This window comes from Schistocerca cancellata, chromosome 2 (assembly GCF_023864275.1).
Source record: "Schistocerca cancellata isolate TAMUIC-IGC-003103 chromosome 2, iqSchCanc2.1, whole genome shotgun sequence".
NCBI classification, from domain to species: Eukaryota; Metazoa; Arthropoda; class Insecta; order Orthoptera; family Acrididae; genus Schistocerca; species Schistocerca cancellata.
This window is the reverse complement of record NC_064627.1, coordinates 985853865-985880900: the sequence shown is the minus strand read 5'-3', so window position 1 is coordinate 985880900 and position 27036 is coordinate 985853865.

The following is a 27036-nucleotide window of genomic DNA, read 5'->3' as shown; positions in this document are numbered from 1 at the left end:
CCAACAACAATGCAAACCAGCCACAGACTGCACACAGCACAGCCAGTGATTTTCATACAGAGCGCTATGTGGCGTTACCAATAAAAAAACGTATACAGTCTACTTGCACAGTTAGAAGTTTGCTTATGGTGTGAGTGCAGACATGAGATCTGAGCAGTCGCTTACAGGCAGGCGTGCATTGAAGATGGCAGCACGTCACTAGATAATCGACTTTGAAAGTGCGATTGCAATCAATGTAAGAAACGTAGGTCAGATCATATCAGAGATAATAGAAGAATTCGGGTTTCCAATGTCAACAGTGTCTAGATTACAACTATAATATCGCAAGTAGAACGTTCGCACACGCGTAAATCGCTACATAGGACGATGATAAGTGCTTGATGAAGTCAGTCAAGTCTTCCTCGCAAAACCAAACGGGGCGACTGTCATTTTAAATGTGTCATTTGAATTCATTCCATGAATGTTAAGCACATTTGGTTCCCTATCATGCTGAAGCGCGTTTATCCCGTTTGACATTTCGCACCGCCACAGTTACAAGTAGTCTATGCAAAAGTGCAAAGCGGTTTGTTCGTTTATTCATCTCTGCACAGCCTATATTATTCCCACTATTCCCTGTAAATGTGTGTGTGTGTGTGTGTGTGTGTGTGTGAATGAGAGCGTGAGAGTGTTTTTATGATGCTTCCAGTACGGGCGGAGTTCATAGAGATGTGCGTTTGTGTTACAAATTTACCTTGGTAGGAGGGAAACATAGAAACAAAAGAATTTTTCGAACAGTGATTGAGCGAGAACCACGCTAGTACATCACATTAACACAATTGGTATTTCACCACTGCTGTTAGTAACATCCCCCCCTCAGTGTTCGCAGGGAGCACGGTACAATTAAGGGCACCTTTCAGCATTCTTCCGCTGCACCCTGTAAGTATTGGATCCTTGTATAGGGGATCAACTGGTAAATGGACAAAAGCGTTACTTAAATTTGATTATAGCGTATCGTTAATTTCATTTATTTGAGCTGCGGTGGTTAGGCAAGCTTTTCGTGATTGCTTTTTATCTGCATACTTCCGCTAAATTTTGCGTGTTCATGCGGACTTGAAATGATACAATTTGTTGCAATAGTAGAATCACCGGAGTTGTGATTTTTCCTTTGTAATGTTAAATTATTCTTGAAGTATCTGTAGATAATGGGATTTCATCTTTTGACATTCTACGAGTTGACTTGCGAGTCGCGATCTTCGCATCTTGAGGTGCTGTCTGCTGCTGTGATATTCTGACTTTCATTTTGCATTACATTCTTGTACACCTCTTTCACTTTGATCATATGTTTCTCAGAAGTTATTATTTTACGATGGTTGCCCAGAAAGTAATGCACCGCATTTTTTTCTTCAACAATTTTTTATTGGACGTAATGGGAATTACACACACGAAAGAACACTGTTTTACCTACACACCATATTTTTCCACGTAAGCTCCATTCCGTTCTATGGCCTTCCTCCAGCACGAAACAAAGACGTGTATGTCCTGTCGGTACCAATCCCTGGCGGAGCCAGTGCTTCACTGTGAGAATCACCTCCTCATCGTCCTCAAAATGTCTTCCACGAATCGCGAATGACAACATCAGCTCGCTGCACTGTCACAGCCGTGGCTGATCTCCCCGACCGCTGCAAATAGTGGAGATTCATCGAACCGCCTTCTGATGACCTCACCAACACCGACTCAAAGGAAGGCCTCGGCGCTTGTTCGTGACGTCACGTCAGCTAGGCACGGCGAACGCCAGGTCTGTTGCAGGCATACTCATAATGGTGGTGTCTCCCTCTCTGACACAGGAAAATGTGAAACTATTGGCGGTAGTGTACCAACACACATTGTTCTGAGAGATTTCTGCAATCAATTAATTGTGCAATTCATTACACTTCTTAACAAAGAGTGTACTCCTGAACTTAAATTTCCACCTGTTTTAAGGATTGACATACAAACACAACTTCATGGTGCAGCAGCAACAGAATTCGTGCTTCTTTACCTTATTTGTAAATCTGAGGAAGTTACGTTTGTACTGGGTTTCTTTTACAAGAAACTGTGAACATATTGGTGCTCTTCTTAGGTATCTTGGTTGACTATGGGGTGAGGAGCACTGAATGTTAATGAAATGTCTTGCGATTGTACACGTTGGGGGTGAGGGTGGGGGACAGAAGAAGAGGCAAAAGAGAGATACTTGTTTTATCAAATAAAATTTCTTTATCTTATTAAGTTTCTCCTTTCAGTAGCAAGAGGGGAATATTTATCTTTTCTAATGTGCATGTTTAAAAAAGTTTAAGCTCAGCAGTATTTTCGATGTATGAAGCTATTTTGTTTCCTGTTTAGAATTCATTTCGTTGAAAACGACTGTAATCTAATGACTGGCAACAGTTGGACATTTACACATGTAAATTAGTTCACATTTCCAGTGACGATATCAAACGAAAATAAATAAAAAACGAGTTCATCGTAAGGGGGTTGGCGTAAGTTTCGATAACAGAATGCATCAAGTAAATATAGTTACTTGAATGTAAAATTTCCGAAGCTCGCAGTGGGGCAAAGCATCTTCTCATATTGATCTACGTTTGTTTCGACAGGATTCAGTACCAGTAATACAGGACTATGATCTTCATTTGTAGCTTTACGATAGTAAGAAAATCTTTGATCTAAATAAAACTGCAGAATCCAAAACAATACCAAACATTTTGTCCAAAAATAAGAGATTTATAGAGATAAGCACGCCCAGGCGTTTCTGCCTGCAACAGACCAGGCGTTCGCCGTGCCTAGCTGACGTGACGTCACGAACAAGCGCCGCGGCCTTCCTTTGAGTCGGTGTTGACCTCAACCTCCGAGACCAGCGAGTAACTGTGCTTCTGTCGACAGCAGATGCTCCATAGACTTTACACAAGCGTTTGTGAATATTACCCACAGTTTCTTTCACTGCAGTGAGAAATTCAATGACGGCACATCGCTTGCAACGCCATTTTGAAGCTGTCCTGCAGCTACGCTATGTGTCGGAAGTGATGGAAACGTGGCGTGCTCACTCAGGAGACTTTAAATAATACATACGTAACGTTTCTCATTCGTAGCATTGTTTTCGGCTGAGAAAACAAATGCTTTACTTTCTGGGTAGCCCTCGTAGTATAAACACATTCCATGAGGAAGTATTTCAGACAGTATAATTCGTTCGGGATGCAGTGGACATCTACTGGGGGAGTTGGGAGGGGGGAGGGGGTAGGAGGGAGACAAGAGTAGCCGGTGGTATTTCATTTAATAGAGATACCGGCATTTTACTAGGTCACTTCTTCCGCCGTTAGCACATTTGACAGATGCACAGCGTTTGCCCTTCGTTCTACATATCTGTAAGGTTTATAGTGCCATTATACAGGGTGTTTCAAAAATGACCAGTATATTTGAAACGGCAATAAAAACTAAACGAGCAGCGATAGAAATACACCGTTTGTTGCAATATGCTTGGGACAACAGTACATTTTCAGGCAGACAAACTTTCGAAATTACAGTAGTTACAATTTTCAACAACAGATGGCGCTGCGGTCTGGGAAACTCTATAGTACGATATTTTCCACATATCCACCATGCGTAGCAATAATATGGCGTAGTCTCTGAATGAAATTACCCGAAACCTTTGACAACGTGTCTGGCGGAATGGCTTCACATGCAGATGAGATGTACTGCTTCAGCTGTTCAATTGTTTCCGGATTCTGGCGGTACACCTGGTCTTTCAAGTGTCCCCACAGAAAGAAGTCACAGGGGTCATGTCTGGCGAATAGGGAGGCCAATCCACGCCGCCTCCTGTATGTTTCGGATAGCCCAAAGCAATCACACGATCATCAAAATATTCATTCAGGAAATTAAAGACGTCGGCCGTGCGATGTGGCCGGGCACCATCTTGCATAAACCACGAGGTGTTCGCAGTGTCGTCTAAGTCAGTTTGTACCGCCACAAATTCACGAAGAATGTCCAGATAGCGTGATGCAGTAATCGTTTCGGATCTGAAAAATGGGCCAATGATTCCTTAGGAAGAAATGGCGGCCCAGACCAGTACTTTTTGAGGATGCAGGGACGATGGGACTGCAACATGGGGCTTTTCGGTTCCCCATATGCGCCAGTTCTGTTTATTGACGAAGCCATCCAGGTAAAACTAAGCTTCGTCCGTAAACCAAATGCTGCCCACATGCATATCGCCGTCATCAATCCTATGCACTATATCGTTAGCGAATGTCTCTCGTGCAGCAATGGTAGCGGCGCTGAGGGGTTGCCGCATTTGAATTTTGTATGGATAGAGGTGTAAACTCTGGCGCATGAGACGAGACGTGGACGTTGGTGTCATTTGGACCGCAGCTGCAACACAGCGAACGGAAACCCGAGGCCGCTGTTGGATCACCTGCTGCACTAGCTGCGCGTTGCCCTCTGTGGTTGCCGTACGCGGTCGCCCTACCTTTCCAGCACGTTCATCCGTCACGTTCCCAGTCTGTTGAAATTTTTCAAACAGATCCTTTATTGTATCGCTTTTCGGTCCTTTGGTTGCATTAAACCTCCGTTGAAAACTTCGTCTTGTTGCAACAACACTGTGTTCTAGGTGGTGGAATTCCAACACCAGAAAAATCCTCTGTTCTAAGGAATAAACCATGTTGTCTACAGCACACTTGCACGTTGTGAACAGCACACGCTTAGAGCAGAAAGATGACGTACAGAATGGCGCACCCACAGACTGCGTTGTCTTCTATATCTTTCACATCACTTGCAGCGCCATCTGTTGTTGAAAATTGTAACTACTGTAATTTCGAAAGTTTGTCCGCCTGAATATGTACTGTTGTCCCAAGCATATTGCAACAAACGGTGTATTTCTATCGCTCCTCGTTTAGTTTTTATTGCCGTTTCAAATATACCGGTCATTTTTGAAACACCTGTATGTAGTCAACGTCAGCGTTTCACGTTTCACTTCAGATATGAGGGGCGTTTAATAAAAAAAGCAGCACATTTTTTTCAGATTTTGGTTAAAAAATGAGCAATTTGTTGTGGTACATCACGGAATACTCCCGCTTCATCCCCTATAGTTTCATGAAGTTTGCACAGGAGGCGGCGCAGTATGTAGCCTGCAAAATAGCGTCTGTAACAGACACGCGTTCAAAGAAGAGAACCGTGACTGAGTTTCTTTTGGAGGAAAATCAGAGCATCGCAGATATTCCTAGGCGTTTGCAGAATGTCTACGGACACAAGACAGTGAACAAAAGCCCGGTGAGTCTTTGGGCGAGGAGGCTTGTCATCGTCGCAACAAGGTCACGCAAACCTGACCGTCCTCCCACATGCCGGCAGGCCGCACACGCCTGTGATTCCTGCAATGCTGGAACGTGCGAACACTCTCATTTGAAGTGATCAACCTCTGCCACTCAGTTGTACGTCTCTGGTGGTAGTTGTGAATCACTCGTGCACCAGTTTGGGTGCCCGTCGGTTTCCTCGGCGCCTAACAGGAGACCTCCATCTGTTTTCTCCAACGAAGGATGCACTCCACGGGAAGCAGTATGTGGATGATGGGGAGATTCTTGATGCAGCGAGGTGTTGGTTCGACGTCGATCAGTAGAGTGGTACCACACGGGCACACAGAGATTCTCAGTAAGAAGGTGTAAGACTGCCATATTGAACGGAGATTCAATTGAAAAATAGGGTTTTGTAGCCAAAAGATGGTGAATAATATGGTGTATCAGATGTAGTGTTCTGATGGTAGAAAGATTTGCCGCTGGAATATCTTCCAGCGTTGCCCAGGGTACGCCCGATCGTTTGGTTTTTCACGACATTAACCGAACGATCTGCGGGGATGCTCTTTCCTTTCTTCAAACACTGTCTGCCTATTATGATAACAATTCCCCGAAACCAAATCTCTCTAATTGTGTGTGCTTTCCATTTGCGGAACAGAGAGACTACAAGGAATCTAAACATAACGTGGAGAGGACAACAACTGACCAACTACGATACCCCAAATTACCTGGGAGTAAAGCTAGACCGTCCCCTCACCTTCAAAGTCCAATGCAAGGACACAAAAATGAAAGTATCTCCTAGGAACAACATCATTCGGTAACTGACGGGTAACAATTGGGGCGCACAACCAGATGTTCTTCGAACATCTGCATTGTCCTTATGCTTCTCCGCTGCTGAATATGCAGCACCAGTGTGGCAGAACTCCAACCGTGCCAAACAAGTGGACATTTGCCTTAATGAAACACGACACATTGTCACTGGCTGCTTGCGGGCAACTCCTATTAACAAAATATATCATCTCGTGGGCGTAGCACCTCCACATATCAGAAGAAGAACAGCAGCAGAAAAAGAGAAGCGAAAACAGGAGACAGATCCAAGATACCCCTTGTTCGGATGTGAATAACAACAATCAAGATTAAGATCAAGAAAGAGTTTCCTCCGTTCAACGGAACTACTTTTAACGTCACTTGCAAATCGTCGAATACAGCTTTGGCGTAACTCACCATCAGAGAGGTACTGGAGCAACCCTAAAGGAGGACTTGCTAAAGGACGTCACCTCCCATATAAAACATGGAAGGTCCTCAACAGGCTGAGAACTGGTGTATCCCGGTGCAAGGTCAATTTGAAGAAATGGAGTTTCGCCCCAGGAGATGAACCATAGGAATGTGGCGAACAGCAAAATCATCAACACCTGTTCAACTGTAGAAACTCCCCAGCCCCATGCCCAGTGGACGATCTGGCTATCGCCAGTGATACAGCAGTTCAAACGGCGGAATTTTGGATGTCATATGGAATTTAGTCATGTACATATACTGTTTGTAAATTAATGTCATATGGAATTAAATCATGTACTTGAATTGTTTGTAAATTGCTGTCTATCGGCTATATATGTATGTTATGGTCAGGACACGAGTAAATGTATAAAAATAAATATGGTGTATGGGAACCTGAATAAAACTAACCTGCTTTCAGAAAAAAATGTGTTGCATCAGTTATTGAACGCACCTCGTATACGTCTGCAGCTAACGAAGTGACCGAAAGCGGATGAAATTCTTTTGGCCACGTCTTCCGACCGTAGCAGGACTTGTATCACAAAGTTTATTTTGGACGTTATTTAGATGTTCACTAACTCCACCCCATGTATTTCGCCAAAAATCCTTAGTTCGTGTTCAGTATGTTGTCTTGTACTGTAGTGGGTATTTTTCTGTGATTTATCGGAACTGTGTGCCATATATTACGCGTGAATTACTGGTAATCTGTTTAACTTCCTTTGGCGAGAGCTTCTAATCTACCACCAACATTCATTATTCAAGACTTATTTCTGTCAAGTTTCGAGCCTGATGCTAGTTTTTACTTATTTATTTTTTGTAATGATTTTACTATTTCGCTGCAGTGCTTTACCAGAACCCCAACGTCATCGGCATACGTCTTGCATTCTATCCGCTGAACACGCATTATTATTATTTGGGCTAAGAAGGAGAGTCATTGTAATGGCAGCGAGTGCCATCGACACCGGGTATCGTTCTCTTCCTGCACTATAGATTTCGATTGGCCTGCTGAAGTTGATCGTTTATTATAATTTAGTATGTGACGCTTTTGAGAATTTATTTATGATGTCAATAAAACGTCGTGGAAAGATCGTATCTTGCACAATGTGGTAGAGGTAGGAGTGTTTACTCCGCCGAATACTTTTTCGAAGTCCACCAATATCAATACAAATTTTATTTTACAAACTTCAGTGGTCGATATGATACCCCTGTACTGACATAGTGTTTTGTGGATGGTTCTGTCTTTGCCCACATCTGATTGATGCGATTCCTGTCATAGTGTTCATCACTGATTTTACTCTTTCATTTACAGTATGTGCAGATATTTTATAGTCACAATTTAGGATTGTTAGAGGTCTTAAATTTGATATTCATTCCCCTGCCGGATGTCTCGGAAATAAAACTATTGTTCCTTCCTGAAAGTCATTTGGCATGTCGTTTTCGGTGTCTCATTACTTCATTACAGACGCACCGACCGACTCTTTCTGACGGTTCGGTTACGAGGTCATTTTGCTCCCTTATGTTAGTAACTCTTTTGGCAATCTTTAAGGTGGTTATGTATTTCTTGCTTGATGTCGTACTGTTTTGTCAGTAACCTTCCACCCGTAGATTTTATCTCGTTTATTGTTTCTTTATTCTTGCACTTGCTTTCGCATTCCACAAGGCATTCTCAAGTTTGTTCTCCTGGCACCGCATTTTGATGTCGGGCCCTAATTATGCAGCCTTCGAGCTCTTGCCGTTATATTGTTAAGATTTTGGCTTGAATTCGTTTGATTTTCACATAGTTTTTAATTATTATCACTCCAGTTAGCACCGATAGAATAATTCATTTGCCCTTTTTTGACAAATATTTTTCTCGCGTGAATAATTTATCATCGATTTTCGTATCGGTGGTTTGGGACATTTTAACTGCCGTGTTACTGCGAAATTGTATAAGGAGAAATTTTTATCGCGCTCTCTACGTATTGTTGGAGGCATCAGGTTTATGTAAAGGGTGTCTCATACCTTCTGGGTCAAATTAAAACAGGTGACAGTGGGTCGACAACCGATTACATTGAGGCAGGGAACCAATGGTCGGAAATGCATATATTTTGTTTTGTGTACATACACATGACAACAACGCGACTCGTAGTACTTGTTCAAAGTGACGACCGCCAGTCTCAATACATGCATGGCAGCGGTGTATGAAGTTCTGCCACACTCTCTCAAAGATCCCTGATGTCTGTTGTACCACGAGACAGGCAGCTTGGACACTAGCAAGCAGGTCTTCACCTATTTCTAAGAGGGTTTCATACACCAACTTCTCGACGTAGCCCCAGAGGAAGAAAGAGCAGTGATATACCGCAATCGCCCTGGCTGTGAGACCGGACGTCTCCTTCCAATCAGACGGGGAGGCAGCAGATATGGTTCTATTGGGCAATCTCGGGCTATGCCCGCCCATAGGTTGACAGATAATCGTTGCTAGTGGCCTCATATGTGTGTGACATGAGGATTATCCTCATTCCAGATATACCTGTTGAAATTGCCATCCCCACAAACCAAATACCGTCAAAACCCCACCAAACCGAAATCGCCATAGCAGGTGACTGAAGCCTCATCCATGAGGAATACACACTGTACGAAGTACAGCACAACAGCACTGCCATGGAAAATCCATTGACAGAATTGAATGCGAGGCTCAAAATACGTTGTTTCCAGTGCTTGCATATGTTTTTTTATGATAGGGTTGTAATATCTGTTCCACAAGTACTCTCCTATTGTGTCCTTCGCAGTGTGCGTTACGCGGTCAAGTTGACGGGTGCTTATTGCTAAGTGCTCGGCCACACGATCTAGCACCACCTCTTCAAAGTTCGGTGGTCGGACATGTCTTTAGTGGTCGCCTCTCTCTGGCATGAACGACCCCGTTTCTCATAAGCTGGTACCCACGGAGGTAAACTTCTTCCATTTATGATGACTCTGTTGGGAAAGCGTTCTCCGTACATTCGCGCTGCTTTACGGGAACTGCATACTGCCGCAACGTACTTTAAATGCATGTCTCCCAACTCTCCAGACAAGTAACGTTCCATCTCTGACTATATGTCATGCACTGTACGTAGTAACACACCTCACCATGGACACATCACATGTTGCCTGATACAATGGTCAGGTGACACCAGGGATAGTGGTAGATGTGCAGGACAAGTTAATGCGTCGACGAGTTGCATGCGGTCGTCGCATGAAACACATGGTGTGAGCTAAGTTGTGTACAGTGGAAATGGCTGTGAATTGTTTATCACCTGCTGCCTGGTCCAGTGTACAACACACACCCGGGATCTTTACGAGAGTGCGGCAGAACTGTGTTCAAATGGTTCAAATGGCTCTGAGCACTATGGGACTCAACATCTTAGGTCATAAGTCCCCTAGAACTTAGAACTAATTAAACCTAACTAACCTAAGGACATCACACACACCCATGCCCGAGGCAGGATTCGAACCTGCGACCGTAGCAGTCCTGCGGTTCCGGACTGCAGCGCCAGAACCGCACGGCCACCGCGGCCGGCTGCAGCAGAACTGTGTGCGCCGTTGCAATACATGCATTGAGACTGGAGGTTGTCGCTTTGAACAATTACAATGAGCTACGTTGTTGTTATGCGGTGTACGCTACGTATTTCCGTAACACAATAAATATGCATTTCGGATCAATGGTTTCCCATCTCAATATAATCGGTTGTGGATCTCTTATCACCTGTTTCAATTTGACGTAAAATGTCTGAAACACCCTGTGTATGCCTCATGTCTCATGGTGGACCATATTTCAGTTTTCAAGACATGAGTTTTCACGCATGCTGTTGTGTATATTATATCAACGCGACTTGCTGAGTGCTTGGTGATGTGCATGAATCCGGGCAGTGTACCGTCCTTGTTCTCCCCACGTATCAATCAACCTTAAGCCTTTAACTATGTACTACTTCATTTCAAGGAATAGGTTGTTGCCTGTTACGAACTCTCACACAAAACCATTCCCACCTTTTTCGAGGTCAGCATCTGATCTGTATAGTTCATAACATGCAGTGAAGAGAGGGATTATTTCGCCTTAAACAATTCTGGTCTTTGTCTCCTTATAAAGACGCCCAGAATTCTTTACGTTCGCAATTTTCTGAAGCTAAACTTGGATCTTGCACAAAAATTGCTTTCTCATCACGCTACGTTTTTCACGTTCTGCGTCACAGTTAATCTCTATTCTTGTGTGTGTGTGTGTGTGTGTGTGCGGGGAAGGATGAGATCTGGATAGATTTTTTCCGTAATTATGATTTCATTTACTGTGTCATGAGCGCTATCGTTTATCTCACTGCTTGTGTCCATCGCAACATTTGATTCCACTACGGTGTTCGCGCGAATTACCGCTGCATAAGCCGCTGGTAAAGTTGACATCTGCATTGGAATGATTGCTTCTTCTACTGAGAGTTGCGTAATCCTTAGCTGTATACACCCTGAGCATACATGGCCGATTAAGACCTAACCTGAACACATGTGCAGTAGTCCGTCATGCATTCTTATAGCCCAACATCCACATAGTTATACATAAAACACTATATGCTTTTGTAGATCTATTTTCACTTGTCTGACATATTTTGCAACGGGGTACAGAAATTCATTCACTTTTCTGCGGCATCACATCACACTAAATAAATGTACGACTAGGGCCTCCCGTCGGGTAGACCGTTCGCCGGGTGCAATTCTTTCGATTTGACGCCACTTCGGCGACTTGCACGTCTATGGGGATGAAATGGTTAGGACAACACAACACGTAGTCCCTGAGCAGAGAAAAATCTGCCACCCAGTCGGGAATCGAACCCGGACCCTTAGGGTTGATAGTCTGTCGCGCTAACCACTCAGCTACCGGGGGCGTACTACATTACACTTGTCCCATACGCTTTTATAGTTGAATTAATCTGCTCTGTGAATATTTCAAATGGTACTTCAAACATCCTGACTATTACAAGCCCAACATCTGCATGAGTGACCTTAACTTCTCCTATATTTCCATTACAATGTTTAAACTTACATGTTCTCCTTCATGATTAGATGACTGTGTGACAACATTCTGAATTCTTCATTTTTATATTCACAGTACTATTTAAATCGACAGATGTATTCCAATTACATAATCAGCGTTTAGCTTTACTAAGAACCTGTCACGAACCTGCCTTCGCTTAGTACACACTTAACAAAACAAAACAACGCAGCCAGTGACATGACACAATGTCTGTCAGTCCTACGAATAACCCAGAAAGGCAATTTACTGAATATCTTGGAAGAAATATAATTTTTTACGTATACGTCGAACCATCTTGATATTATTTTAACGAAAAGACCGATCTAAAAACAAAATTAAGTAGGCTGTAGAAGAAACTGAAAACCATTTATGTTAGCACAAACACCAAATATACTTTATTTAACACCTTAGAATGATGATGTGTGTTCAATTTCTGCTCTTGTAATGCATATAAATTCTATATGCTCCAAAAGAAATAACATTGCAAAACTGTCTCTCTTGGAAATGCGTTCATAATTATGGGAAGTCTTACGATCATTGTACACAAACCAAGTAATCAGATATTTGTAATCTGCATCATCTTTAACGACACCTGTCATAAACATTTCTCTTGCTGCATGTGTCCATTTCGCGCATTTTGAGCACCGAATTGTGTTCGTCTGGGAAGAGCCCTTCACAATAAATGCACTCCGCGTCTTCATTGGCGCCGCTCTCTTCGCTTTCATCAGACAGTTCAGTTTCATCTGCTTCGAACTCCGATGAAGATTCAATGATCCTCAGTTTCTTGCCAGTCGCTTTGCTACGTCCAGGTGCCTGGTTTTGTGCGCCGAGATTATCACGTCCTGCATTACCAAATTGCTTCGATGTTGCCATTTTCGTTTTGAGTCCTGTAACTTATGCTTAAAGGAGACCAAGATATCAGCTGAACAAAACCACTGCGGGATCTCCTGGAACGTACTTGGATTTAATTTTTGGAAGAAGGCTGATGTCAATTGCCTTGACAAATCCGGATCTTGGAGTTTGAGGAACAACACTTTCTTCAGATTCCAGTGTTTCAGCAACGGCATTTTTTTGAGATGCCCACGGAGTTCCTTCTTGTGGATCCTCACTTGCAGATGGACTGTTCTCAGCAGTACCAGCCAGTTCTTCCACAACACCAAATTAATGTGGCCGGGAGTTCTGATAGTTGCATGGGAATTGGCCTACCTTCCGGAAATCATTTGCTGCTATTTCTGCTGTCACTGCCCGGTACACAAGCTTTTCGAAAGACGTCGCTTACTTGGCACACAGTTACAACACGACCAACATGGCACTTGATCCAGCTCTCAATCTCTTGAGCATAAAATGTCTTTAGTGGCCCCATAAACTAAACGTCCAATAGCTGCATTTCGTCCTATGAGACCGGAGAGATACGATGGAGATGTGGTTACTCTGGGCAAATTAATGGCGTCAGTATTTCTGACATGGGTGTAGTGTCCATCCACCACGAGAACCGCAGTGTCATCTCTCGTTGGGATCGCACGGGGCTAGAAGTGGCGAAACCGTTGTGTAGAAGTGTCTGTTTTAATCCATCCTGAAGGATGGCATGTATAAATAGAACCTAGAGGAGCATCCTCCATTAATTCCAGCTTCATATCCTTCCCTGGGAAGATGATCAGAGGCGGTATGCAATGCCCCAAAGGCCTCATACATGTCACTGCAGTAACGAGTGCACCCTAAAACCTGTACGTTTGAAATTTGATTCAAATTACGTAACTGACAGTAGTCTGAAACACAGCTGTTAGACTGGGAATGGCATGCGAACGTGTATTTTATCTCGTCGCTTATGCGCTTTGCCCTATACTGAGCTTTTCTGACTGCGAGAATGAAAACTGTCAATAACTTTTAACCAAACCAAAACTCATGAATGTACCCAGCACAAAAGCTGAATCAGGTGCTACACTATTCATTTGAAATTGACCCTGGCAATAAAACAAAATTTGATCAGTTTGAAAATAATGGTCCCTGTGCTTAATGAATGCTATCCCTGAAATAATAAAGTTTCTTACCTTTGTCTGCTCAATGGTTACGCTCTTCGCACTGCTCTCTGTTAGTACTTTGAACTGTATAGTTAGCATGTAGCTTTTGCTTAGCAAACATTTTAATTAAATCGAATATGACTGAGACAGTAACTTCTTTAGCAAAATGGTTAATCGGAAACGAAATGGATCTGGGAACTGGTATTGACGTGTGTTAAGTAACAGTATGGCACTGGCTTTAAAACTTGTATTTTGACTCTTTGAAAATTAATAATGCTCATAATTAACACACTATAAACTGATTATACATTACCAATTAGCTTTACAAAATCATTGGATGTGAGTGCTACACATTGTCATAATCATCACTTATGAATACTCACACTGCATTGGTAACAAAAAAATTTTCCTTACCTTAATTATTTCCAGTATGGTATCCTGCAAATAAAAAATCATTACTGCCCGTAGCGAGTAAGTACATATCGAGTACACATATACAACACGTCTTTACACTTAAAAGAGTCCTCCATACATCTCTCTATCTAAAGTTATTCTAACACATTACCCATAACACGTTGAACTAGCGCTCGCTGTTGAGCAGCGACGCTACTACACAATCATTTGACCATCTCTGGTTCAATAAAAAATTATCTTACAAAATTTTACCCTACGTATATACCTTTCAACCCCTTTCAGCAAGATGTAGAGAAGCAATTTGCTTTTTCTCCTTCAGTGCAACAATTTTAGTGTGCCTGTGTTGCACAACTCTGATACCAATTTCGTTACAGTTAAACAATATGGTTGGGCTGCTCTTGACTGAAGCTAAGGCCGGCTCATAACTGCCAAAAAGCTTGCTGAGAGCTTCATCAGTGAAATCCTTAGGTCTGGCGAATGGAAGCCCTTGGGGAGACCTAACAGAGAGTTGGAGATTCCTTCTTAGGAAGTTGCGTAGCCATTTTTTACTAGCTTGAGGTTTTGCTTTCGAAAATGGATTTTCAATGTTACTTTTATAGCAGTCTAATAATCAAGCCTTCGGACATCTTTTCTAGGAGACCACAGAATCGTTGTTTCGTTTGGATGCAGTAATTCTCCAAATCGTCTTCCAGTTCTCTCCTAATTTTGTGTCCATATATTCATCAGGGCATTTGTTACCTTAGCATTCCAATTTTGCTTAGCTTTATGGCTCCCCAGTTCTTTACTGCCCATAGTGAAAATGGCAGCCTTCATTCGTTTGGGGTCCCAGTGTTTTCTAGGTGCCATCTTCAAAAGTAATGTAGATCATTGTTAGGACTCTTTCTATCAAAATCTTTCTTTGATATGCCATTCTGCACACAAAATGAAAACATGTTTACAGATATATAAGTAAGTTTTATCTAAAATTAATTCTATAGAAAGCAAACGTGATTAAACATACACACAGACGAACCTAGTGTTATCGCAAACAACTTGGGATCCAATTTTTGGAGCCCCATAATAGGAATCTCAGACTTCTCAAACGTGCTGACAAAACGTGTCCCATTACTGCACTTCTCAGTTCGTGAACAACGAAACTATTGAGTCATTGAAATCGTAAAGTGGTGTAGATTTAATGCAGTGTAACTATTTAATCATGTACTCACCTCTTACAATTATTTCCAGCTTTATAACAACAACAAAAGCCTTCATGAAAGTGAACAATGCTTTCCTGCTTCTAACAACACAATACAATGGCGCTCTGTTGAGAACGTGGGCTTCCAGGGTCCGTCACGAGCTTGTTCCCTAGTTCCAATTTTCGTCACATGATGGCACAATTTACTTGACAGAAATATCAGACCTCTCCAAAATTGAGGAACCTCCCCAAAGGAACTTTCCCCTAGTTTAATGAAAATAAATTTCTTTGTTCTGCTAACAGAGATAATGCAAATCAGAGTTTCCATTAATCTTTGCATATACAGCAATTGCCTATGACAACAGCAAACATTTTGTAAAAAAAAAATCCTTATTGTGATTACATATGTATGTAAATAAAATATTTAATAGTATTATTACGTGATCGTTACGAAATATTTTTACTGGGATACACTAGAGAGCGTTACATAAAAAGTAAATCGAATTACAATCAACTGATTACAGATACTTAAAACTGTAAGTAACTTATTGTAAGAAATATATGTCTTTAGCGTAATAGAGATACCGTTGATGATGGGCAACGCCAGAAACTAGCGTTGTGAAGAAAATACTACCTCAATGCAGCTTCTGTCGAACAATTAATTAATAAGATGACATATTTACAAGTTAGCTTTACTGCTTCTTCTATGGTAACGGCCTTGCTGCAGTGGATACACCGGTTCCCGTGAGATCACCGAGTTAAGCGCTGTTGGGCGTGGCCGGCACTTGGATGGGTGACCATCCAGCCGCCATGCGCTGTTGCCATTTTTCGGGGTGTACTCAGCCTTGCGATACCAATTGAGGAGCTACTCGACAGAATAGTAGCGGCTTCGGTCAAGAATGCCATCATAACGCCCGGGAGAGCGGTATGCTGGCCCCACACATCTCCTATCTGCGTCCTCCTATGAGGATGACACGGCGGTTGGATGGTCCCGGTAGTCCACTCGTGGCCTCAGTACGGAGTGCTTCTGCTATGAAATTTTCTCCTCATATGCTTTGTAATGTGCAAAATTTCCCTCAAATTCGAACTTTAAAGTATCTTTTCTAGTTGGTTGTCTCATCTACAAAATTATATTCGATAAATTTTCTGTCCTACAAAAAACGTGGCACCGACACACGACACACTGATCAGCGCAGGCCAGTAGCAGCGAGGACGTAGACAAGGCACTATTGTCTCAGTTGCTGTTACAGACGGACTGCAATGGGTCTCGTAACTGCTTTATTTAGACTTATTGCACATCAGTAACACAATTTATCACTGATTTCTTACTTTATGTTTCGTATGTTATGTTATGTAAAAAGATTCAGAATTAGCTATTTACTTACGTAGATGTCCATTACATCAACTTCACCTAAAAAATCCCTCACACTCTACGCTTGCATGTTATGCTACACATTCATTCGAAGAAAAATACTGACCTGGTGTTGTGAGTAACGTAGCACTCAGTGGGTCGGAAGGGATGACGTCAGAGCATCTGCAGTCGAGAACATGCAGTTCCGTCCCTTGTCTGAACTGATCTAGCACAGCTGATCGTCATCTTGTAACGCCGGAAATGCATATCCTCCTATTTCCATCTATTGTACTTTAAATTTCTTTTCCTTATTTTGTTACCTGAAGATATGACATTTCTCTGTCTTTATACATTGTAATTGTTTTACTATTTGTACGTATATATTTATGCATTTATTTCGATGTATAATCGGTTTGTTTTGTAAATATTATTTGTATTTCTGCTAAAAATGGTTCAAATGGCTCTGAACACTATGGGACTTAACTTCTGAGGTCATCAGTCCCCTAGAACTTAGAACTACTTAAACCTAACTAACCTAAGAACGTCACACACATCCATGCCCGAGGCAGGATTCGAACCTGCGACCGTAGCGGTCGCGCGGTTCCTGACTGTAGCGCCTAGAACCGCTCGGCCACTCCGGCCGGCTGTATTTTTACTCTGGGTATTGCTTAGGGAAAACTATGCTATCGAACGATTACATCGATAGGTCGCGTGGAGAACCAAAGTGTTTAGGATCTTTGGTAGTGTCAACTCGGCCGCGTGGACCGCGGGCAGAGGAGAGTTTGGCTGGAGTAGGGCGGTGGAGTAGGTGTGTTGAGTGACGCTCCCGCGAGTCGCCGCGCTTTCGGGGTTTGGCAGCATGTAATTGCGTTCGACTTGCTATGATAGTTTCTGACACGGTGTCGCGGACGGGAAACATTAGCTGGCGCACATCAAGAGCCCGTTTCGCCTAGCGACCGTGTCGAGAAGAAGGCGACGGCCGACAGTGAGTGACTGTCGCCACTTCCTCGACCGACGACTTCAAACCTTCAATCAACCAACAAGGAGAAGACTGGAAGCATGTAAAGTTTTAGAACTGTATGGCAGACCTCAGCTTTTAAAATTGTTCCATTTGCCTCACAATATTACAGCAACTTAATATGAACCTTTGTTGCTCAGTGTCCCAATTGCATTACCAAGCAGGGTCCCTTCCTTTTCCGAAATGAACCCGAGTGTCGTTGAAATTCAAACGCCAGCATTAAAGTAATATCATTCGATTTCACTGCTTTAATTTCAAAGTTCAGTTAATGTATTCATAGCTGGCTACAATATTTAGATTACACAAGCTCAAATTAAGAGTGCGAGTTTTGTTACCATATTTTAGCCTACCTGTGACTGCAGCTCAGCTTGGTATGTACTAAAATTTTACTAATGTTAATTGTTCAGAATCATTTAATTCAAGTTCAAACTTAAATCTCTTATTTCTAAATTGCGTAGATTCAAGTAGCTTTTGATATGGTTGTTGAGGTAGCCCAAGACTAACCTTATTTTACTGAATTTCGTAGTACTCCAGAAACGAAGCTCACTATTAATTTCAGTCACTAAATTAACTTTCAATTTTTCCGGTTTTATTAGTTCTCTTGCCAAATTAAGTCAGAGTGTAGCAAAATTTATTACTTCTGACAAACATTAAGTTTTCACAGAACACGTGTCAACCTTCACTTGCCACGCTTTTAGTGTTAATTATATGTGCAATAACCTTTCTTTTTAGGTTATTATAGTAGCTGTCCATAGCACTGGCGACCATAATTTTCCCCAGATCTCAAATGTCTCATTAACGGCAGTTAATTGTTAACGTAACGACCGCACATTTATTTTCTTTATTAACTTTACCCCTTTTCAAAATTAATTTCCACCAATTTCATTTGCAGTTTTCCTTTCATTTAGATGTAACCCTATCCTCCCTCTTTACCGACAGATTAACTTCGGTGACGATTGCTTTTCCCAAATTTCCATTAGGTACACGCGGTTTAATTTTTACTGTCATTAAGGTCGATAAGTGAGGGGGAGGTTACAATCTCAGCACTCGACATTGGTTTCCTGTTATCGAGAAGAGAGCACTACAAAACACATTTTTCTCTTTTTATTTGGTTACCACCATACGTTTTAAAAGTTATGCCGTAATTCCAGGGCAGTTTCTGGCACGCATTCCAAAAGAAATGTCATTATTGACAGTGGGGAATGTACAGTGTACTGTAGCACACCACAACACGGTAATCAGTTGTCATGGCTTATTTCTCACACCAAAACAGAGAAAGACAACCTGTCTGTCCAAGAGTCATTCGTTTTTTGGTTACACCGAGGCTACAAAAGTCATGGGACAGTGATATGCACATATACAGATGACGGTAGCATCGCGTACACAAAGTTTAAAAGAGCAGTGTTTTGGCGGAGCTGTCATCGATACTCAAGTGGTTTATGTGTAAAGGTTTCCGATGTGATTATGGCTTCACGATGGGAATTAACAGACTTTGAACCCGGAATGGTAGTTGGAGCTAGTTATTCCATTTGGGAAATCGTTAGGTAATTCGATATTCCGAGTATACAGTGTCCGTGCTGAGAATGCCAAATTTCAGGCATCACCTCTCACTACTGCAACGCAGTGGCCAAAGACCTTCATTCAACGACCGAGGGCAGCAGCGTTTGTGTAGAGTCGTGAGTGCTGAGAGACAAGCAACACTGCGTGAAATAACCACAGAAATCAATGTTGGATAGTACGCCGAAATTTGGCACTAATGGGCTATGGCAGCACCCGTCCGATGCGAGTGCTAAAAGCACGACATCGTTTCCAGCGCCTCTCCTGGGCTCGTGACCATATCGTGGCTTTGTCAGATTTCAGTTTCCCCCACACACCGTTCGGTGGCTTGCAGAGTACGATGTAGATGTAGATGTAGATGTAGATGTAGATGCAGATGTAAGAGTTGATGGTAGGGTTCGAGTATGGCACAGACCCCATGGACCCCAGTTCACAATAAGCCACTGTGCAAGCTCTTGATAGCTCCATAAAAGTGTAGGCTGTGTTTATGGAGTAGGAACTCTGATCGAATTGAACCGGTCGCTCACTTGGAGTGGTTATGTTTGGCTACTTCGAGACCATTTGCAGCCATTCATGGACTGCATTTTTATGGATGAGAATGGGCCTTGTCATGGGGCCACAACTGTTCGCAGTTGGCTTTAAGAACATTATGGATAGTTCGAGCGAATGATATGGCCACCCAGGTCATCCGACATGTATCCCTTCGAACATTTATGGGACACAATCTAGAAGTCAGTTCGCATACAAAATCCTGCACCGGCAACACTTTGGTAGTTGTGGACGGCTATGGCGGCAGTGTGGGTCACTGTTTCTGCAGGTGACCTCCAACGACCTGTTGAGTCCTTGCCAAGTCGAGTTGCGGCACTACAGTTGGTAACAGGAGGTCCGACACGATATTAGGAGGTATCCCATGATTTCTGTTACATCAGTGTTTAATCAAAGTTTAATTTTGCCGTGCTTAAGGGGCTCCGGAAAGGCTCAAAATTATGAAAAGTTCAATTTTTACTTTTTTGCGTTTTCTGAATATGCAGACTATTTACCTTTTAAGAGATATATAATTTATTCAATTCCGAAGACTACAACTATTTTTAAATTTTTTTTGAAATGTGTTCTACATGGGCGTGACCCACTGTGGCGTTGTTAAACTGCTGTCAGATGGTGTTATTATTAACGTCCGTGTTCATCAGGTACATTTTAGTGATGTGAGATAAAGTATGTGTTGTGGCTAACCTGTGATGGTTCAATATATATCGCTGGTGTGATTGTCGATTGTTTCATGTTTATTTACTCTGTCGTTATCTCGAAAATATTCGTAATTAATTCTGTTTCTTGAGTCTCTGTTTTGTTGAAGTATAATAATGAGTAAAAGTAAAGTTGCTGTTGCGACTTTCAATGGTGGCAACATTGTAAGGTGCAAGGCATTTAGAAATATGGGAATGAAGATAGGTTCTAACATGGTACGAGCGATGCTTGCTTTAGACAAGGAACGCCTTCGGGCTGCAGACAGGGCTGTAAAGAGTCTAGAAATACAAGCAAGAGTAAACAGGAGGAGGAACAAGAGGAAGCTGGAGGAGGAGTTTGCAGAGGATGAAGATAATCCATCCTATGGACCTGGAATGCACTAAAAAGTTAATCCAATCTTTGTCGCTCGATTCCCAAAACTTTTATTTTCTCATACTAATTACATGTTTTCTAAGGATCTTCCAAACATATTTGTTTCAAACTTTCAGTAAATGTTGCACAGTACCTTCTGCATAATTTAACACAGTCTTTTTCCAAAAAACTGTATATTTTTGAATATATAAATAAAAAATTGCAAAAAAATGTTGTGAATTTTCATTACAATTGAAAAAAAAATCATCTTTAATAACTGAACTAAAATTTTGTAAAATCCCTGTGTTAAGTTGTAGCCCATATTCCAATAAATAATCTGTAAAAAGTTCAACTTCCTATCTCAAATACTTTGTGAGGAAAGATGTAATTTATAAGCGTTATTTTAACATTGCAAGTATAGGGCGTTCCGGAGCCCCTTAACGTGAATTGCTAGTTCTTAACCAATACTGTAAATGTATTTGATAATCAGGTGATACTTTAAGTGTGTTTGATAATCAGGTGAGAATATCGACACAAATTATAGTTTTGGTATAATCACTTTAACCACTTCAGGGTATTACGAGAATCCGGCAAATGCATAATTCTTCACTCTAGATTGAACTAGCGTGACCCCTCCAAGCCCCTCGCCCCATTCCTCTCCTGCCCACCCTTAGAGACGACTTTGACTCTACTGGAGTTGGTGACTCGGTGACTACAGAGGAATATCTAATCAGACTGGTTTCCATAGAATCTATGCCGATGGTAGTAGCGATCTGGGACAGGATAAAACCGCGTTGTCAGGGCGGGGGCTGTGCGGCTGGTGAGTCGACCCCGTGCATTAGTGAGGGGGCGAGCCGGTCTGCACCATCCATAATTGAGCGCTGGCCCATCGGCGGCCACGCCTTGCCCAGCGAGATCACACAGCGAGACGCGGCTCTGTGGGTCAAGCAGCAAGCAGCACACGCGCAGTTACTGCTTGAATGGGGCACTGCCGCCCCTGTCCTGTCGGTAGACAAAGCTAGTTAATACAATGACGGAAAAAAAACGGAACACCAAAAAGTAATTAATGTAGAGTAATGATGACGGAAATAGGATCACATTTGAGGAAGTGGAAAAAAATGGTCAATAGATTGCAGTGCAATAAAGCGGCTGGGGTGGATGAAATTAAGTCGGAACTCATCAAATACAGTGGAATGTCAGGACTTAAATGGCTACACAGGATAATTGAAATGGCCTGGGAGTCGGGACAGGTTCCATCAGACTGGACAAAAGCAGTAATCACACCACTCTTTAAACATGGAAACAGAAAAGATTGTAACAACTACAGAGGTATCTCTTTAATCAGCGTTGTGGGTAAAATCTTCTCAGGTATTGTTGAAAGGAAAGTGCGAGTATTAGTTGAGGACCAATTGGATGAAAATCAGTGTGGGTTTAGGCCTCTTAGAGGTTGTCAGGACCAGATCTCCAGCTTACGGCAAATAATGGAGAAGTGTTATGAGTGGAACAGGGAATTGTATCTATGCTTTATAGATCTAGAAAAGGCATATGACCGGGTTCCTAGGAGGAAGTTATTGTCTGTTCTACAATATTATGGAATAGGAGGCAAACATTTGCAAGCAATTAAAGGTCTTTACATGGATAGTCAGGCAGCAGTTAGAGTTGACGGTAAATTGAGTTCATGGTTCAGAGTAGTTTCAGGGGTAAGACAAGGCTGCAACCTGTCTCCACTGTTGTTCATATTATTTATGGATCATATGTTGAAAACAATAGACTGGCTGGGTCAGATTAAGATATGTGAACACAAAATAAGCAGTTTTGCATATGCGGATGACTTAGTTGTGATGGCAGATTCGATTGAAAGTTTGCAAAGTAATATTTCAGAGCTAGATCAGAAATGTAAGGACTATGGTATGAAGATTAGCATCTCCAAAACAAAAGTAATGTCAGTGGGAAAGAAATATAAAGGGATTGAGTGACAAATAGGGGGAACAAAGTTAGAAGAGGTGGACGGTTTCAAGTACTTAGGATGCATATTCTCACAGGATGGCAACATAGTGAAAGAACTGGAAGCGAGGTGTAGCAAAGCTAATGCAGTGAGCGCTCAGCTACGATCTACTCTCTTCTGCAAGAAGGAAGTCAGTACCAAGACTAAGTTATCTGTGCAGCGTTCAATCTTTCGACCAACTTTGTTGTATGGGAGCGAAAGCTGGGTGGATTCAGGTTACCTTATCAACAAGGTTGAGGTTACGGATATGAAAGTAGCTAGGATGATTGCAGGTACTAGTAGATGGGAACAATGGCAGGAGGGTGTCCACAATGAGGAAATCAAAGAAAAACTGGGAATGAACTCTATAGATGTAGCAGTCAGGGCGAACAGGCTTAGATGCTTGGGTCATGTTACACGCATGGGAGAAGCAAGGTTACCCAAGAGACTCATGGGTTCAGCAGTAGAGGGTAGGAGGAGTCGGGGCAGACCAAGGAGAAGGTACCTGGATTCGGTTAAGAATGATTTTGAAGTAATAGATTTAACATCAGAAGAGGCACCAATGTCAGCACTGAATAGGGGATCATGGAGGAACTGTATAAGGGGGGCTATGCTCCAGACTGAACGCTGAAAGGCATAATCAGTCTTAAATGATGATGATGATGATGATGATGATGATGAATGAAATCTCGGGAATACATTTGTGTAGTAACACATTTTAATGACTAACATCACAAGATCACAGGTCAATGACAGCGCGAGAAAAGCCACTGCAAATGTGAAACGCTGGTACATTAATAGACGGTGTAACCGCCAGAATGTTGACAGCAAGCATTCAAACGTGCATGCATTGTATTGTACAGGTGCCGGATGTCAGTTTGTGGGATGGAGTTCCACGGCTGTTGCACTTGGTCGGTCATTACAACAGCGGTATTTCGGTGAGCGTTATCTTGTTGGAAAACCAGTCTGACGTACAGATTTGTAGTCAAGGTGCGTGGTATAACCACGAGAGTGCTCCTACTGTCATACGAAATCGTATTCCAGATCATAAGTCCATTAGGTCCAGTGCGTGTAGCACGCAAACGTGTTGCTTTAAGGCTATCAACCGGCCTCCTTCTAACCAACACATGGCCGTCACTGGCACTGAGGCAGAACCATCTTTCATTAGAAAACACAATTGACCTGCACCTTGCCCTCCAATGAGCTCTCGTTTGACACCACCTGCTGCTCATATTGTTCATGCTGACCCAACAGGTATCTTTATTTGCTGTGACGTGTATATTAAAATTAAAAAAAACAATTATAGATTATTATCAAAATAAAATTTATTACATACTATTATATACAGTCATATCACCAACTATTTTACATTTCATATCAACACCTCTACCACGAACGTCAGTTCGTCCGTTTTGCCGGCCGGGGTGGCCAAGCGGTTAAAGGCGCTACAGTCTGGAACCGCGCGACCGCTACGGACGCAGGTTCGAAACCTGCCTGGGGCATGGATGTGTGTGATGTCCTTAGGTTAGTTAGGTTTAAGTAGTTCTAAGTTCTAGGGGACTGATGACCTTAGAAGTTAAGTCCCATAGTGCTCAGAGCCATTTGACCATTTCGTCCGTTTTGATTGATGTCTTGAAAGGACAGACTGTTTTTCGAGGAGGTCGTTTTGGTTTTACTTTTTCTGTTACTGTCAATCCAGTCGGTCAATGTCGGTTGACTGTTGCAATAATTCGTATTGATACTACTACTAAGTCTACAGCAACGTCTTTGGAGCAGATACCTCCTCGTGATGTTTTCGGTTATCGGACGTTCATGATCACTGTCTTAAGTTCGTAGTGTTGGAGAAACACCGACAAATTTTTTTATTGATAAACCACTGTGTGTTAGGACAAGGAAGTCTTGTAAACTATTGCATGATGATAATATTTGTATTTTTGTTCGTGGTAGAGGTGTTGATATGAAATGTAAAATAGTTGGTGATATGACTGTATATAATAGTATGTAACAAATTTTATTTTGATAATAATCTATAATTGTTTTTTTATTTTAATATACACGATGCGCCAAAGCTATACGTTGAACACGATGGTCTTCCCTCTCGGTAGTGCTACATTCTCGTAACCACCCTGCCAGCAACCATACACAGTGGCTACATTCCTGCCATGTCTTTCCGCAATGTAGCAGAAGGAACATCCAGCTTCTGTTAGCCGTATCATACGACTGCATTCCAACTCAGTGACTTGTTAATAACGGTGTATTGTCGCCTTAAAGACATTCTTGACTAACATCAACTCATCAAGTCCAACCTCAAACGTAACCAACACTCACTACCGTCACATCGTGTATTTAAAGCACCACTCTAATGCGCCTAGCGCGAAATTTGAATAGACTTCTTCTTCCAGATGAAGACACACGTCTACCACCTTATTTATATCGAACAACTTCTTCTTGGTGTAGCATTTCTTTTCCGTCAGGATATGTGCCGTAGAACATTTGAACCAGTCTTTTATCGAAATGATGTGGAGCACATCTGTTTATGAGACGTGTATACGTGACTGGCGTTAACATGAATGAACATATAATTTTTAGTCTTAATCACGCAACTACACTTAAAAATCAGTTTTTTTAAATTTTTTTTACAGGCTGCCATATTTTAAATAAAAATTCGTTCGGTGAACAGAAGTCGTTGCCCAGTGGAAATGATTTTAAGTTAAATTGAAAACTTGTTTTACTACCTGTCAGACACTTCATGGTATTGATCAAATAATTACAGTTTTTGTTTTTGAACATTGAATTCTTTTCTGAGACACTGACAGCTTTAATTATAAATAATAAAGAATTTTTGTAGTGTTATAGGTATGATATCATTATTCTTCTCAAACTGTGGTGGATTATTTATCACTAACTTAATTAGGCAGTATATATATATTGTGATAGTGTAGTTAAGATGTCCAACTCCTTGAAGAGGAGTCTTCACAACGTCATTGGCGGAACACAACGTTTTCTTCTTACTGCTCGCTCTGGTGAAACCAATACTTTCTTTTTAAGTTATGAGCCACCGCAGAAAATTATTTCATAAGGCAGTACTGAATGGGAACATGCAAAATATGTCAGTAGGCTGAGTCACCTGTTTCCAAGACTCGGAATTATACAAAGAACAGCTGAGCTTAATTATTTGAGCAGCTCACTAATATGCTTCTTCCAGTAAATGTTTTTATCAATATTTACACGCTAAAGCATAGAGAATTCTACCCTGTTTTTTGACTGCTGTTCATGTGCTACGTCAGTTGTTGGTATGTTTCTATTTCTAACACACAACTGAATATAGTGTGTTTTTTTCTCGAAATTAAGGGAGAGTTCATTTCCCGAGAACCACTTAAAAAGTCTTTGAAACACGTCATTGGCGATATCTTCTGTTGCCTCCTCTCTGATCAGATTTATTATAACACAATCGTCGGTAAAAAATACTAATTCGGCTTCATGAATTCCATTAATTTTTGTGAAATATGTTGGTGCTTCTTCTAATTGCTTAAAGTTTTGTGGAATGGATTTTTAATATGTCCTCTCGCTACTTCAAATGAACAACTGAATCCCATTTTTGCAGTTACTTTTAGAAATTCATTGGTAAAAACATTTGCAACTTGTGAATTACCACTCAAAACATTGTCATATAGTTTAATTGCTGTGATATCTTCTAGACTGACTGGTTGCCCTCTCTGCCACTTCAAAACGTCCCACATATTTGTAATCTTGTTGTCTGTGTAATTAATTTCTGTCACGAATTTTAATAACTTTCCTCAAAATAGTACAGCATATGTTTGTTGATTTGAACTTATTCTGGCACCTATATAAATTTCCCGTTTCATTCTTAGACTAATATTGAACCCTTACGTTTTTGTTAGTGGACTTTATGAATATATGTTTTCAGGGAAGCTACTTTCAAATATTGACAGAAATTCACTGTGACCAACCACATCACGCTACTAGCTTCATCGAAGCTTCTAGCAGGTTGGTGTCCAAATGGAGCTGCATAAATAGAACCCTCCTGCACTTCTGGAGATATAACTGTACGAGCAAGCCGGCCGCTGTGGCCGAGCGATTCTAGGCACTTCAGTCCGGAACCGCGCTGCTGCTATGGTATCAGGTTCGAATCCTACCTCGGGCAAGGATGTGTGTGATGTCCTTAGGTTAGTTAGGTTTAAGTAGTTCTAAGTCTAGGGGACTGATGACCTCAGATGTTAAGTCCCATAGTGCTTAGAGCCATTTGAACCATTTGGTACGAGCAACGGGCACCAGGTTAGTTCATCATAGATGGGAAATTGTAACCAGGGAATT